We start from the raw sequence: 16340 nt of genomic DNA, 5'->3' as shown, positions 1-16340 counted from the left end.
AAGGTGTTCAAAAGCCATCTGGATTTGGTGTTGAGTGAGCAGCTCTATATGGTCCTGCTTGTGCAGGCCAGTTTGGCAAGGTGACCTACATAGGTGCCTACCTTAGCAATTCTGTGATTGTGTTACTCTATAATTAAATAAAACAGAACATTGAGTTCAGTAAACATTCTCAGTTTGGGCTTCCTCTGGAGTATTTGTGCTTACTTTGTTGTAAAGAAATAATAGCGTGCTCTTTTAGCATGCTAAGCTTGCAAAGCTACATGTATATGAAACATAAATTTACTCCAAAACAGACCAGTCTCCATTCCCAGGACAGTGAGTACACATAATAAATGCTTATGATTTCTTAGGAAAATGGCTAATGTTCCATCTAAATGCTGGTTTAATGTCTGATCCAAAACTCAAAGATCAGAGCCTTGTAAATTTGCAAAATATGATGTTTTGAGCATATTGAGCATTCTTGGCATTTGGGAAACAGAAAAAATGCATGACTGGAAAAAACTATAAGAATGAGTACCATCCTTTTGCTGTCTGTGGACAGAATTAAGGTTTGATATTTCATCTGAAATGAAGAACTTGATTAGATTGATGAGTTTTAATTATCATTTAAATCAGACTTACCTGGATAATTGCAAATATTTGGATATTTTACATCCTAATACTGCACAGTTTTATTAAACACAAGATATAGCAGTCTTACACACTCATAAGATGTATATAAATTTTTGTCTGAAAAATAAATCTGTATATTTTTGTCATTTCTCTCACTGTCATTTCGTTTGCATAGATAAATCTTGTGTAACCTTTTTTCCCCTAAGGAAAAAAAAATAGCTCAGCATTATCGTCACAGTTCATCCCACACGTTGTTGACTTTCTTTCCAGTTTTATTATCTCGTGTCAGATAGCCTAATTTGTTATTTCTGTTCTGTGGGAACCAAAATAGTGTCTAAATTGTGGTACATAACCCACCAGTAACATCATTAGAAAGAAAAACACTAATTAAGAGTTTGTTAATATTTTCATTCTAGGTACTTGGATTTTGTGTATGTGTGTTTTAATGAAATTTCTTAAGCACAGATTTGCTTCTACTAATAGATTGTAGTCCTAGATTCACAGAATGGTTGAGTTTGGAAGAGATTTCTGGAGATTTTTTAGTCCAGACCCATGGCTCAAATCAAGGTCTGCTCAGGTCTATGTCTGTTTGGGTTTTGGATATGTATAGGGATCAAGATTTTACAACCTGTTCGAACAACCTCTTCCAAAATTTGACCATCCTCACAATAAAAACAATACCCACCTATGTTCAGAAGCTATTTGCTTTGTTTCAAAATTTGACCATTTCCTCTTATTCTGTAGTGGACCCACTGAGAAAACTCTGGGTCTATCTTCATTGCCTCCTTACATTAGTAAGATCTTCCCGTGTTTTCTCTTCTCCAGACTAAACATTCCCAGCACTCACAGCCTCTCCTCATATGACAGATTCGGTAGTTCCTTAACTATAACCCTTTGCTGAACTTACTCTAGTAAATCCAAGTCTCAGTTTCTTGGGGAGCCCACATCTGGTCCCAAGACTCCAAACCTGTCTCACTGGGGCTCAGGAGAGGTGAAGGGTCACCTTCCTTAAACTGCTGACAAGGCTCTACCTAATGCATCCAAAATGTTTTTCTCTTCTGCCACACCCCACAGCTGGCTTATGCTCAGCCTGTGGTCCACTGGAATAGCCAGGGCTTTTTTGTTCTAATTATGTTGGGAACACCTACTGAACAGCAGTGGTACTGAATATTTTTGTCACATCTGAAGTCTTCTACAACTCTGTGTTTTGATATTTTTACAAGAATTCTGATCTTTCCCCTAGAGAATGAATGTTACAGCTAGGACTTTTCAAAAAGTCACTTCTATGTTAAACTAACAATTTATTAATATGAGGATGCTATTATCATTGGAGATGGAGATGTTTGAGAAATACATTTTTCAAGAGTGTAACCATTGGTTAGCAAGAAGATTTGGTGTTCTAGTTTTCCTGTAGGTTTAGTAACTTTCAATGAATTTCCCATCCACTAGCCTTCCTTTGAACACATTTGAAGTTTTATCATCCACAATATGCTATGACCGGATAGTATAAGCATAGCTAGAAGCTGTATGAGTCACTTTTCTTTTTGGTTGTTTTTGTTTTGAATCTGCCATATTTCATTCAAGATAGCTTTTAAACTTATGAGACACCAAATGAGTCAGGTTTTAGCAGTTTCTCACTGTCTCTTAAAGCCCCAGTCTTCTCTTTAGACTTAAGCATCCTACATTATAACTCAGCCTTTCCCTGTATGGAACATAAAACATAGTATGCAATATAAGGAAGTATAATAGTATGAGTTAGAAAGAACTTTTTAAAGATCACCTATTCCAAACTCCCTTTCCTGAAGGGGCATCTTCAATTTGATCAGTCTGCTCAGAGCATTATTCATATCCAGAATACATAAATAATGCATTTAGGAATTCTTCTTCCATGGCTTATTTCTTCAAGAGACAGTGCTATTTTTGAGTTTTAAACCAAGTTCTTGGACATAAAAATGTTAGTTTCTTCTCATTGAAGAGTAACTATGTTTATTACCATATCTTTTTGAAACTGATTTGAAACAAGAGGATTGGGTTTTCCTATGTGGTAATTACTGAGGATTTAATGTCTTTTCAGAGAATGTTAAAGTACATTGAGAAATGGGGGACATGATCTTCTGGAAGAAAGATACAGATTCTGAGATATTTGTACTGTGTTTCATAAGAGTGCTCACAGATGGGAGGATTCATCTGAATTCTTGAGAACTGGATGGTATTTGAAAATGTATGTTGTTTCTTCAAATCCTGTCAATAACTTTCTTTCACTTTTATCCTTAATCCACCTCAGTGAAAATATCCCAAAAGTCCTTCAATGAGAAAGTTATTATCCATCTAGAATTTAATTCTAAATACCAAATATAGATCTCCATTTTCAACACAAGAGAGAAAAATTACCTGAAACAGCCTTTGGTATACTTCCATATGGCACAAACCCCTAGTATTTCTTCTGGCTTTTTTCAGTATATAGAGCGTGTCTGAACTTCATGCTCCAGGAAAAGCAGGCTGTGTAATAGTTTAATTTAGGCTAGAAAACTTTAGAACACTGTGAAGACCAAAATGAACACAGATTTATCGGATTGAAAGGGTTGAAATCTTTGTCTTCATTAATGATGTACCTTCCTTGAACAAAGCTTAGACAGGCTTTCATCTTATAATTTCAATGTTTTCTTCACTAGTCTTTAGAAAATGACATATATATATATGTCTAAAATAAGGACCATTATATATCTAGATCTCAAATTATTTCTACCAGCTCACATATAGTATCTACTACAACTGTACTCTTTGAAAACTGAAACATGACAAACGATGTGCATTTACAAAGTTATATAAAGAGAACCGAGGACAAGGTATGGGGTTTTTTTGGTGTTAAGTCAATAAAGTAATTTGGTTTTGTAGCATTGGTAAAGCCTTTAACACTGGTCCATGAAGAAAGTGAAATATGGGATAGAGAGGTGTCCTGGTTTAGGGCAAATTTAGGAGGAAACCTCTGACAAGAGGTAATCAGAAGTAAAGAGTTTTTTATGCCATCAAAGACTAGTTGATGGCACTCATGTAACAAACTCATGGTTGCTTCTTTATAAGAACTATGTGGTTTTTCCTAAAAAGCAGGTTTTGAACTTGAAAGTAAATCAATATGCCATAATCATAGAATGATTAAAATAGGATATGCTGCTCCTTTTCATTCTTCCTGAGCACTACCTTTGCAGAACAGCTTTCTCATATTTTGAAATATCAAATATGAAAACCAAAAAAAATCATCTTTGTTTTTGCCTAACTGCCCGCCCATAGTACAGGAAACCTGATGAGGCAGTTGAAGATACACCTTACAGGATACATGGGCTCCCTGATGCCTGAAGACATCTCTACTTTCTTGCTGTTGTTCAGAAGCAGGCATAAAGGTAACTACAAAACATGGGCAGGATGTTTAATTGGCACACACACAAGTGCATTTCTTGCTGTTATGCTGTTTTGTTATTCCTTTACTCCTCTTCTTTTGGGAGGAACATAAAGGGAAAGCAGCAGCAGAGTTTCCCAGTGCCATTGAGGGCTGACTGAAGATTGAAAGTCTAGAAATGTATCATGAGGTTAATTAACTCTATGCTTGCTCCAAAAGCCCAAGGGCTGGAGTTTTTTTGCCTGTATTTGGATAATTACAAATGCAAAAAAAAATTCCCCCTCCTTTAAAAAAACCCCAAACAAACAAACAAACAAACAAAAAACCAAAAAAGCAAAGAAAAAAAAACCAAAAAAAAACCCCAAACCAAAATTAAGGGGAGATGTTTTCTTTTCCCTTATTCTATTTCTCAAAAGTTATTAAAAGAAATGGGGCCAGACAGCTACTCTGTTCTGTGACTGAAAAAATGATGTCTAGAATGGAAATCAAATACAAAATATTCCTCTTCTAACCAACAAAACATTTGATAAAATTGTGTAACTGTAAAAAGAGAAATGCTAGAAATGGAAGCATTAGATCATGATTCATAATGCAAAAGATTCTTAAACTGTGAAAGAGAATAAATGGAGAAATAAGAGTCTTAGAACAAAAGAGGGCAAGTATTGTAGGGCCATATAGCTGTTCTTTTAAATTATTTATCAAGTGAGAGTAAAAGAGAGCCACCACTTAACAGTAATAGAACAAAAGAAAAAAAAAATCAAAAAACCCAAGGACATCACAGTATTTTAAAGGGCAAATAAATGTAAGATAAACTTTAATTTATATGTAATAGTACAAAAATGTATTTTGTCTTCACTGCAGATATTTTGTCCATAGGAGAGCATACTCTTTTGCCCATGCCTGACTATTATTAAATACATTTCAACTTATACTATTTTAGCTTCTTCATTGTAAAAGATTTTACTATTTTACCATTTAGTTTAAGTAAAATTGCTTTAAGAAATGAGCTCCAGTTCAAAGTTGCTTATTCAAAGCAACTGATCAAAAATGTCCTTTCTAAGAAAGGAAATGAAAGTGACTTTTTTTCCCCTAATACATATATGAGTCCACTATTTAACTGTTCCAGTAATATGAAGGGGGAATTGGACTTAGCTTCTCTCAGAGGAACAGCAGTCAGCAAAAGCCTCTTAGTCCTCTTAGCCTGAGGAATGTGTGTCTCTAACAGATTGCCAGAAAAGATTAACTGCTGCAGGTAGCACAGCTGCCGGTTCAAACAATTTTGATCTTTTTATATCTTGTGCTCATTCTGTTTCCACATGGAATTGGTCTGCTTGTTATGGAGAGCCGCAGGTAGCACAGCTGCTGGTTCAAAAGATTCCAGTCTCCTTATATCTTCTGTGCATTGTTTCTGCATAGAACTGGCCCAGTTGTTTTGGAGAGCCCCAAGGAAACCACTTTACGAAATAGTTTTCTAACCTTTTCAAGGAGTGAAATATGGTCCTACTTTTTTTTTGTCTTTGTAGTGGAAAAGCTTGTTCATCAAAACCAGTATTTACCATGGTTTCTTTGCATAGTTTTTCCTAGGAGAGTAAAAAGAAATACCATTTAAAAAGCCTAGTTTAAGAAAAAAAATAAGTATAGATACCACCCTGTCTAACTATTTTGCAGTATGTACAGTCTGTATGTTACATTTTAGGTTTTAAATAGGGTTTATGAAATCTTATGATGGTGGGATGATGCATTTATTCTAACCAGCCATTTAAAAGGTAGATGACTACAATAAATTGTCATCTACTGACAAGTCGAGAGAAACAGGCAGCTATGTGATCACCCAATTTTGAAAATATTGATAAATGTAATTAATATACATTATGACATGCCTATCTCCCTGCTGCTGACGTTGTGCATCTCTAAGTGAGAGGTCTTACTTTTAAATAGCTGAAGTTACATGATATAAATCCCCCATTAGTGATTCATGTTCTTATAGTTGAGCTCTGTACTGAAAAGCCTAGATGTTACTGAATGTTCTGTAGTTTGTATAAACATATGTAAGCTGTGGGTGCAGGAAGAACCAGAATTTCTGTGTATGAAATGCTAATGTTGAATAAACTTGGCTATACAGTCAAGATAATACGATCACACATTGCTGGCTGATCTTGCCGCTTCAATTTGATGCTTTTTTGGCAACTTCTGGACCTTGTTCTGTTGTTGTGCTGAGTCAAATTTGCTTTGACCAAAATACTTGCATTATTCCTGAAGATGCACTTAAACTTTCCACTTAAAAAAATTTAAAAATAAGAAAAAATACTGAGGAGAGGCTGGTGGTATAAATAGCTTTTAGTTTCTTAATAGTACACCAACATGAAGGACTAAGGATTGTTTTCACTACTTTACCTATGTCCCCTCTAAACATAAGGCAGAATACTAAATTAATTTATCAGTCATGCCTCTTTTTCTTCTTTGAAGAGAAGCAGTTTTGAGAGGTTAAGAAAAATCAAAGATAATTAAGATGATGACTACATGTTTTCTGACCAGCATAGCTACCTAGATGTGTAAAGGATATATTGCCCATTATGAAATGTCTAAGGTATTCTGGAGTCTAGATGTATAATTCTAAAATGAGGATTGCACTTTGAATTTGTACCATTTTATACTACATATCTTCACTGACTGACTGAAAGCACATTTTGCATTTGTAGTACAAGAAAATCTTTGTGTGATGACTAAGGTTACTTGATTTAGGAAGAAATTTAAAAGTTGTCAACCTGTATTCTCACTTAATTGTAAGATTTAGAATATTGTCTTCATATATTTGACGAAGGGATATAAGGTGTGATAAACAAACAAAAGTATTTAGTCCAATGTGTGCTCAGCATCATCACATTCTTTAGCAAATCCCTGCTGAGATTTGGGTTTAAGAGTGCCAGAAGACTGCACAAGAATATTGTATTCATACCCTCTATTCTTGGTACCTAAAGGTCGATCTGTGCTTCTTCAGATAAAACCTAGGAGACTGCAGTAGGTCTGTATTAGTTTTGGATCGTGGATGCCCATAAAAAACAGAGAGGAGGAGAGGATACTGCTGTGCTTAGTTCCTTTTTTTTGTTTCAAGTTTCATGGTAGACTGAGGTGTCTCCTAGGATATGTGTTACACTAAGCATTAGGAGAATGAAGCATCTGATTACGTGGTTAAGTTTGTCAATAAAATTGTTATAAATACAATTGTATTTTTTCAGGAACTAGATTTGGGAAAACTCATTTCCAAGGACTGAAGATGACCCAGGAGGGAAATTCTTGTCCTATCATTGTAGTTATTCAAACTGCAGGTGAGTTTTGGTATATTCAAGAGTATTATTAGTGAGACCTTTTCATTTACTGAGCAGCAGGTGTGCAGTTTCACAGATACTATTCCCATAGATTAATAGTCACTATGGGCATGCTACTGTTGTTTAGTAGTCGATAAGAATAAACAGAAAAGAATCAGGTATAAAATAAACTTCAAAGAATAGGCTATTTTTCCACAATAAAGAGAAAGAGGCTGGTGAGGAAAATGTGGCAGTGATGTCTTCTGAGCTGAAGGAAATAGTACATTCTTTCTCTTCAGGGCAGTTTGTGTGTCTTTTCTAATCTCCACTAACTGTGCAGATGTTAATGACCATTTGTTCCCAGATCTCTTTTCCTAATGTTTTTCATCTACAATTCTTCAAAAGTTTCAAAAGTGTGAAACGTCAGCAAAATATTTCACATAGAGACAGAATAATAGTGAAGACAAAAGAAAAACTATAATAAGCATCTGCTGCAGACCCTAAGGACTGAAGAGAGCAACAGGAAAACAAACAAAACCACTACTGGGCAAGTGTTAAAACTCAGGACAACAAAATAATTTGCTCAAGGGTGACTACAATGAGCTGGACATCTGTTGGGTAGCAAATACAGGGAACTGCAAAACATCAAAGATATTTTGCAATTAGCCAAAGGATAACTTCATGCTCTCAAAAGTAGAGGATGCAACCATGAAGGCAGCAAGTCTGCATTAATTTCTTCCAAGCTGGTGTGACTGGAAATCTTGGAAATCACTTATATATCTGGTGACCTGTTGGTAAAGTGCCACTTTCATTTAAAAAATAAAAAATAAAATTTAAAAAAATCATAGATTAGAAAGATGAATATAAATTTGTGGCTTTAAAAACAAGTGTCCAGATTCCTATATATTATATGTACTAACACAAGATTGCTTTCTAGTTGAAAATCTGGATCTTAGTTGAAAATCTGGATGTTATCATAAATGTGTTTTTAGTGTATTCATAGTTCATCTGCCTTTTTCCAGCCATTCTGAGAACATGTCTTGTGCTGATGTGTGTCTGGACTTAGTGCTTTTCTTAGCTTGTGTTCTTTGTCCCAGCAGCTCATAATTCTTTTTTCCTGTCTAACATGTCCCTCTTTTTTTTCCTAATCCTATCTTCTTGCTTTAACAGATCTTGTTTCTCATTCTCACATTCTCTCTTAGCTGATGCCCTCCAAAATTTTGTCTTCATGTCTGTCTGACTCCTCTGTATCACTATGAAATTTCTTTTGCATCATTAAGAAGAGAAGCTAATTAAGTGTCAGACTCAGACCTAGTGCTGTTTTCCAAGCCAGAGCATTTAAAGTTGTCTTAAACAAATTTGGATTTTTAGTACTTTCAGTTTAGGGCTGGAGTATGTCCAATGGTTTTTTGAAGAAAGTAAAGGCACAGTTCAGTAAATGACATTTTAGTAAGTGCTGTGACCTGTAAGAAGGTTGGACATGTTAAATGACTGTAGGCACAACTGTAGAAAAATTCAATTAAATAATTCACGACTGTGCAGTGTTTAGTGGTTTAGCTTCTTATAATTTGGCCACAGTTTGGTCAAGTTCGTGAAGACAAAAGAAGAAAGATAGATAATACATAAGCTCCCATTCCAAATGTCAACTTCTGCTCCAAAGATTGGAAGCATTGAAGTTTTACAAGGAAAAGGTTGCCAACTTTATTACATTGACCAAATTATGCCTTTTTCTTCAACTCACATGTCAATTTCTATTGAAGTTTTCCCAAAACACACACCCTAGGCCAACATCAGTTATGAAAAAATCCAGCACAAATGTTAAAAGTTGGCAATGTTTGAAGCAGCTTTAAAATATTTCTAGATTTGACTACTAGCTTTCTTCCGGATAGTATTGATGGGAACTCTGCTTTTCAGAAACTTTATTGCTGTTTAAAAAATTCCATTCACTCTACCTATGAAGATATGAAACAAGATTTATAAATCAAGAGGTTTCATTTGAAAGTATATGTATGTGTATTTTAAAAGAACTTTAAAACCCCTGAAGTACATCTGTAGTGACTGCAGATACAGTATAGAAAAATCCCTATTAGTTTTAAAGTCTATTATCTGAAGGACTAATCCTTAGTTGAGGGACCAGCAACAGTCCAAGATAACACCAGATAGATCTTGAGAAGGTCTGACCATTTAGATATGAATCTGTTCAGAGTTTTCCCAGGCTTATTTACAGCTAAGGAATATCATGCTTTTTGAGTTGTTTCTAAAAAATAATTGGAATCACTGCTCATAAATAGGCAGAAAAGTAAGGATGAGAGAATCTGACCTTGCCAGTTGATAGTATAAGACCAAAATCATAATTTAGTGAAAGCTATTCTTTTAAATAGTGCTACTTTAACCAAGACTATATTGTTGATGTTATTAACCTCTCTTAAGACCTTTGAGAAAAGAAGAAAATCTGAAGATGCACAGTAATTTGAAGAGTATGTTATGAACCTTATAAAAGAGATCAATTTCAACAACAACCTGTCATCTACTGGCATAAAAGTAATGAAATTGGAATAGCCCACTGGAGAGGCTGCTGATGTTCCAGTTAGTCTTCATGTAATTGAAAGAATTTGGCCATGATTGAAGCATAAATTGTATGGATATTTTTGTTAGGAAGCTTGGCAGACTCCTCTAGAGAATTAATTTTCCTCTGATGGATACAACGACAAAGTTCTGTGCTATATTTCAGGAATTTTATTTCTGAGGTTCTTTTGTCTTACTGCAAAGAAGGAGCAATATACAATGTATCTACTGTCTATCACTGCAATTTTTTTCTTAGGTATCTGCTGCGCGAAAAATGATGACATAACTCAAATAATCTATTTCTTCCACAAAAATAAATTTGTCTTTTTAATTATTAGGGTGTTTTAAATATATTTTAAATTGTAATATTTCTTTTTTTATGATCTACCAGTTACCCTTGTGCCCTGAGGAGTCATAAAATCTTTTAGGGAATTATAGTGATGCATCTGTAGAGTTTTGTGAAAAGTTCATGTATGTTAAACATGAAAAAAAAAGGCGTTGGTCCTCAGAAATCTGTAATTTTTTCCAATGAAGTGACCTTACTGTAAGGTCAGAATCGAAAATTTCAGGTTTGGCCAGATAATTCTGCATGGATGGGCTTATTGACACTTCCTACTTGTTTTTAAGAAAAAAGTGCTTAATCACATGGGAACTTCATCATTCCCCATTTGTCTATCCTACAAAGCATGTATTCACATTTTCACTTGATGTTTTATCCCACACTGAATTCAGTTAGGTTAACAACTACACTAAAGCTGATGGAGACGACCGGTTTTAAACATAATTTCATTGAAAACCTTCAATAGATAGGAGACAAAGACCTACTGTTATTTTAGAAATGCTAGAAGTGAAAACCTACTTTTCATCCCTTAAAAAATTTAGTTTAATTCAGTTCAACATAATTGAAGTGACACTAGACTTATTCTAACATGAATAAAAGTAAGTCACCATCAGAGGATTTATTTAATAGGGTTAAACTGTACAAAAAGAAGAAAGAATATTTTTTTCCTTAGAGGCACCTTCCAAAGCTTCCCTTACTTTTGAGAATGAGAATGCAAGAAGTCCCTTTTTATGTTTTTGTGAAATATACATTTGAACTCAAATGGCAGTTATCACTTCGAGGGTGGAATTAGGATGAAAATCCCTATTTTTAATTGTATGCAGGTATTAGAATGGATAAAAAAAAATACCTGTTGACATTTTAAAATATCTAAATATAGCTTGAGACACTAAGAATTTTTCAGTTTAATGAGTTATAACACCAGATTTTTAAAAAGGAAGGGAACAAGAGAGTTATGATGGAGATTGCATCATGTAATTATTGCACATTGCACAAATGCACAAAAATTGCACATCGCAATTATGTGAACTATTTTTCTGATTATTAGTATGTATACACTATATATAACTATTGTGCTGTAAATATATATATGCTGGATATCTGGCAGTGCATAATGTGTAGATGGTGGTTCCTTGTCTGTCACGTTAACAACAAAAGTTTATTACTTGGTCAGGAGCCTCTAGTGCAGCACTCACCGAATGAATGGACACAAACAGCTGGATATATGCACAGTCAAACAGGGAAAGCAATCATTCAGTTATACACATCAGAGTATAAAATAACTTCCTGTTTTCTAGAAACACAAAAGATGAAAGATATGAAAAATAAGAATCACATATTTATTGCTTTTATAAAATTTTTTATGATGACATATTTTAATTCCAGCACTTAGCTATATTTACAATTAATCTCTGAATTAAATAGGTGCTTAAACATCACGAGAATATTAAGGATGTGAATACGTGTTTGGTAGGATGAAATTCTTTCAGTAGTTCCCAGATATGCTGAGTAAAGCTATTATGTGCCAATATCTGCAAGAGGAATGAATATGCTTTCACATAAAACTAAATGTTTGGCCCTATTGGAAAATGTTGAGTATATAATGAAAACATTAGGGGGTTATGCACATTATATAATTTATAATATATTTTCTTTATTTATAGATGTCTCATGTATTTAAAAACAGGCCAGGTTCTAAAGGTCAGATATTCCACATGTCTTAGCACTGAACCACTTTGGTATCTTTATTCAAAAAAACCCCATGACTATGAAGTACTGAGAAACATTGCTAATCCAGATAGGATTGAAAGAGTCCAGAGTGTTCCTACCCAGTTATTAAGGAATATCCTGTGCAGCCTTATGCATGTTTTTTTCTAGATATCAACTGCCATTTTATGCTTTAGAGCAAATCCTGCAGCTGATATCGGATTGTGCCTCAATTTCCATTAGGTATCAATAAGAGAAGCAGAATAGCAACACAGAGTAGGTTCTATATGCCTTAATCTATAAATATTATAAAGAGAGTGATAAATCATGCTTGAGTCAACATTTTCCAGCATAAGATATGAATTCAGGAACACTTGGGGTAGGGAAATGGCACAATTCCATCTACTACATACTTACATATGAAGCAATCCAAAGGCACTTTCCCAATTTTTACTAACCTGAAGTTAAAAAAAAAAAAATCTTTAATCACCATGGAGCAATAATATAAACCATGCCTTTTTGCCTTTTGTTTTTTAAATGCTAATTTTAGTACTCAGTTCCGACACACTGGTAAAAGTACAGTGATGACAAATTTTGTCTTCCTTGTCTTATTTTTGTCTGTAATTTTCAGTTTTAGTTTTTGCTATATTTCTTCTAGATTGATAACCTGATTTCTACTTGAAAAACAATTTTGATTACTTTATAATGTGCATACTTTAATTCTCTGACTTGTAGCAGAATGAGTTGTTACAGGAATGCAGTTTGCTAGTATCTCTTCTTAGAGACACATTTTCTCCTATAGTAAGATTAAAACCTATTAAAAATAGCTGCATTAGGTATCTAATAGTCCAACCATGGAGAAAACAGATTTAAAGCTAAAGAGATATTGTCATTTTTTCTTTGCTATCCCAAGAGTATGTTAACAAAGCACAGGGAAAGAGACCAAATTTAGATAAACACGGAATTTAGATTATTAAATATATGAACATTTTCCCTCATTTCTGTGATCTGATCTTTTTTTCTTCTTGTTAATAGATATTAGAAAATATTATTTTGAGAAAGAAGGGAGAAATAACTTTAATCTAGTTTCAATCTTATTAGTCCTAGAATCCATTCATGTTTTAATGGGTAGGTGTAACTTCATGAAAAATTGGCTGAGCCATTATCTTGTAAGAGACTCTCACAAGGAAAAATCCCGTTGTTTTTGGAGATACACGTACTATTATTTTGTTTCACTGATTTAATGATATGAAATATAATGAGTACAAATTATCTCAGACCTTACACTTTATGGCTTCTTTGATTTTGTGCTGACCTGAACTGAAAGTTTTTCTATGAGTCTGAATTAAAATCAAATCAATTTAAAGATCAGTTTCTCAACATTTTGATTTACAAACTTATAAAGCTCTGTGAAGCTTTTTGAGTTCAACTGAGCTGCACACACATTTCAGTACAATGTTGAAAATATTTTTATTACTTTATAGTGATTTGAATCAAGAACATTAAATGAAAGTCTTCTAAAAGGTAATTAGTATTATGATTCCATAGCCTTCTGAAATAAATGTATTCTCACTGTTATGTGTTGTTTAGAAAGCTTGGTTTCTCATAAAATCTTGCTTCAAGACATTGGAAATAAAGTACTTTGAAAACCTGTCTACTTATATCAAGAACACTGAAAACTACAATTCCAGCCTCTCTGACTTGCTCCACTTATTATATTTTTTAATTTCCTTTTATGACATTGTTTTTTGCTTTTCAATGAAATAATTAATACAATAAATGCACCATGTGCTTTTCTACATGAGTCATTATTAAAAGACCATAAATTAAAAAGAGAATGAGGTATAAAATTCATTCTGGATACTTATGACTAAGAACGTTTGACTTTATCACTAAAATATCATAGAATGGGTGAAAATGTTTGGTTTAATACTTACAAAAAAGTTAATTTACTATTGAAAATTAGTTCCACTGAGATTTTGTCAGAAAAGTGTTTATCAAGATTATTATTTCTCAAATTTTTCATACATGCACTCAACAACTTCAATATTTCTGACCGTATAAAGGGTATTTTTTTTCCACTAATATTAAATAAATATTTGTTTTGAAAAGTGGTGTAGCAACATTATACTCTAAAACTATTTCCTGAGGAATAGTCTGAAACAGAAGAGCTTACTGCAACATATTATTTTACTTTTACATTCCATTTTTGGGCTAAAATATGTATTTTTGATGGCTATACTAGGTTATACTACTTTATTAATGAGGATCTGAATACTATTTAATGAAATTTTACATATTTTTGTTCCCTGCAGATCACTTCAGGGTACGACCTTAAACTAGTTGAAAAGAATCTTCCTTGACTTTAATTTAACTTTCATCCTAATAATTTTTTTAGGATCCAAAGCTCACAGCTATCTTCAGATATGAGTTATATTACCTGATATATTGAATTAATTTATTTTCAAATCAGGCCTACAGATCATTACTGAAAAGAAATGTGAACACACTTTTTTTTCCTTATTTTTTTTAAATTTTCTCAGATCTGTTTACCACTTTCATATCACAGTCTCATCCCAACAATATAAATTATTTATTTAGTATCTTGTTTTCTCAGTATCTATGTTAAATTCCTCAGAAATCAAAGTCTCCTAGTGTGACTAAAATAGTTTCCAGACCAAAGTCTCAAATTCATCCATCTTAAAGAATATGCATGATTTTATTGAAGTATTTCTGAGTACCTCTGAAGGTTCATTGGCTGACCAATTCTTAGCCTTGGGTATTAATTTTAGTTTAAATCTCTCTACAGTAACCTTTCTCTGGAATTACATTAATTAATATTTTTTGTCCTTGCTATAATATTTCAAGCATTACTTCTTATTAAAATGGCTAATTCATTTTAATTTTTTTCCTAGTGAGATAGTGAAAATTTGTATCTTAATTAACTTACATTTATTTTCAGACTGATTAGATGTATGTGTTCTTCAGTGGTTTCTTACTGTTTCAAGTGCATTCTGGTGGAGTGCTCAGTTTTTCCATTGTGACCCTTTGTTTTACCCAGTTTTATGGTTGTTGATGATATTTTGGTTGTCAGTAATTTCACACATTTCTATAAAGTGCATTCCCCAAGATGAATTCCTCACATTTTAGATCACTGATGGTACATAAAACCGTGCCATTACTTAATGGAGTTAGATCTTCCTACTTAGAAAGGAATTTGTAATTTATGCTTCACTGAGGTCTCCTTCCTAATTCCCCCCACCCCCTCAGTCTTTTTCAGATTTTGTTACAAAATGATGAAACAGACAGAACCGGGCAGATTTAGGGATTCTTTGGTGAAAGTTTCCAAGAATTGTGCTGTTGCTATATTTGGGTAAGAACCTCTGTCACATTGTTTTTCCTTTGGTAAGACTGCTATGTAACTTAAGTTTCATATTTTGCTGTCTATTAATTGTTGATTTTCTACAGAATTGGACTAATTGTATTTTTAAAATATATGCTTCTTAATTCAATTAGAAAAAGGTATTTATTTTCATAGGAAATATCAGTTTTCAGTGAAAGTCACATCAAAACAATGTGCAGTGAGATTTCTGGTAGTGAAAATCCTGCTGGGGCTATGTTAACCACAAATGGACTGTACTCTGTTTTACAGTGAATGTTTTTGTCACCCAGTAGGTTTCCTTTCAAGTAAAGAGAAGCAAAGATCAGAGAATCTGTATTTAGACCCTAAAATCTGTGCAAAAGAAAAATTTCACCTAAAAAATCACATAGCAGGATAACTTGTACAAGGGCAAGGCAGATAGGGAATGACTCTTCTAGGAAACTTGGGGGAAAGGGGGGCTGACTGCTGCTGCTGCAGAAGGGAAGATATCACAGGCTTTACTTCTCAAAAATTCTAGTTTTGAACTACAACTTTCAGCTACTCCTGAAAAAAAAGAGTGCTTCAAATGTTTTCTTTCAGCTGATGGCTGATGGTGGTGGGGAGCATGTTAGATGGGTGCAGACCTGGAGAAGAGGTGCTGGAGAGGGCTGGAAGCCCTGATGAAGGCACTGTGCAAGTGCTCAGCCATGACACTGACATGGCACAGGGCAGGGCTCCTGGCACCAACCACAGCAGGTACAGACAAAAATTATTATTTGCTGTTTGAAATTCAGCATGTTTTCAGCAACTATAAAATCCAAAATAATGGGCCAAGACCACGTGTGTCTTTGTGCAACTTCTTTTATCTGCTTTGGTGTCCCATGTGAAACTCCTCCTCCAGGTGGGGTTTCAGGTGTACCAGTGACTCACAGCCATTCTGGGCTGCACTGGAGCCTCCAGGGGATGGGGTGTAGGGCACATCTCACTTTCCACAGAACTTGCATGACCTTCTCTCACTACCCCTCACTCTCACTTCTATTGCTTTGAGCCATTAAT

At 34.1% G+C, this 16340-nt stretch overlaps 1 long non-coding RNA gene across 5 annotated transcripts in view; it reads left to right on the top strand.

Annotated features, from left to right (window-relative positions):
- Nucleotides 1–16340, top strand: part of LOC148223900 (uncharacterized) — a 73340-nt gene that overhangs the window by 42470 nt on the left and 14530 nt on the right. For 3 of the 5 annotated variants that reach the window (XR_015803062.1, XR_015803061.1, XR_015803058.1), the window contains 2 exons: nt 7243–7332; nt 15194–15296. This is a non-coding gene — a long non-coding RNA (uncharacterized LOC148223900). The remainder of the gene's footprint in view (nt 1–7242; nt 7333–15193; nt 15297–16340) is intronic. The other 2 variants (XR_015803060.1, XR_015803059.1) reach the window with 1 other exon arrangement.

This window comes from Sturnus vulgaris, chromosome 4, assembly GCF_052056855.1.
Source record: "Sturnus vulgaris isolate bStuVul1 chromosome 4, bStuVul1.hap1, whole genome shotgun sequence".
Classification (NCBI taxonomy): Eukaryota; Metazoa; Chordata; class Aves; order Passeriformes; family Sturnidae; genus Sturnus; species Sturnus vulgaris.
Note: the sequence above shows the minus strand (reverse complement) of the source record. Positions and strands in the feature narration are given on the sequence as shown.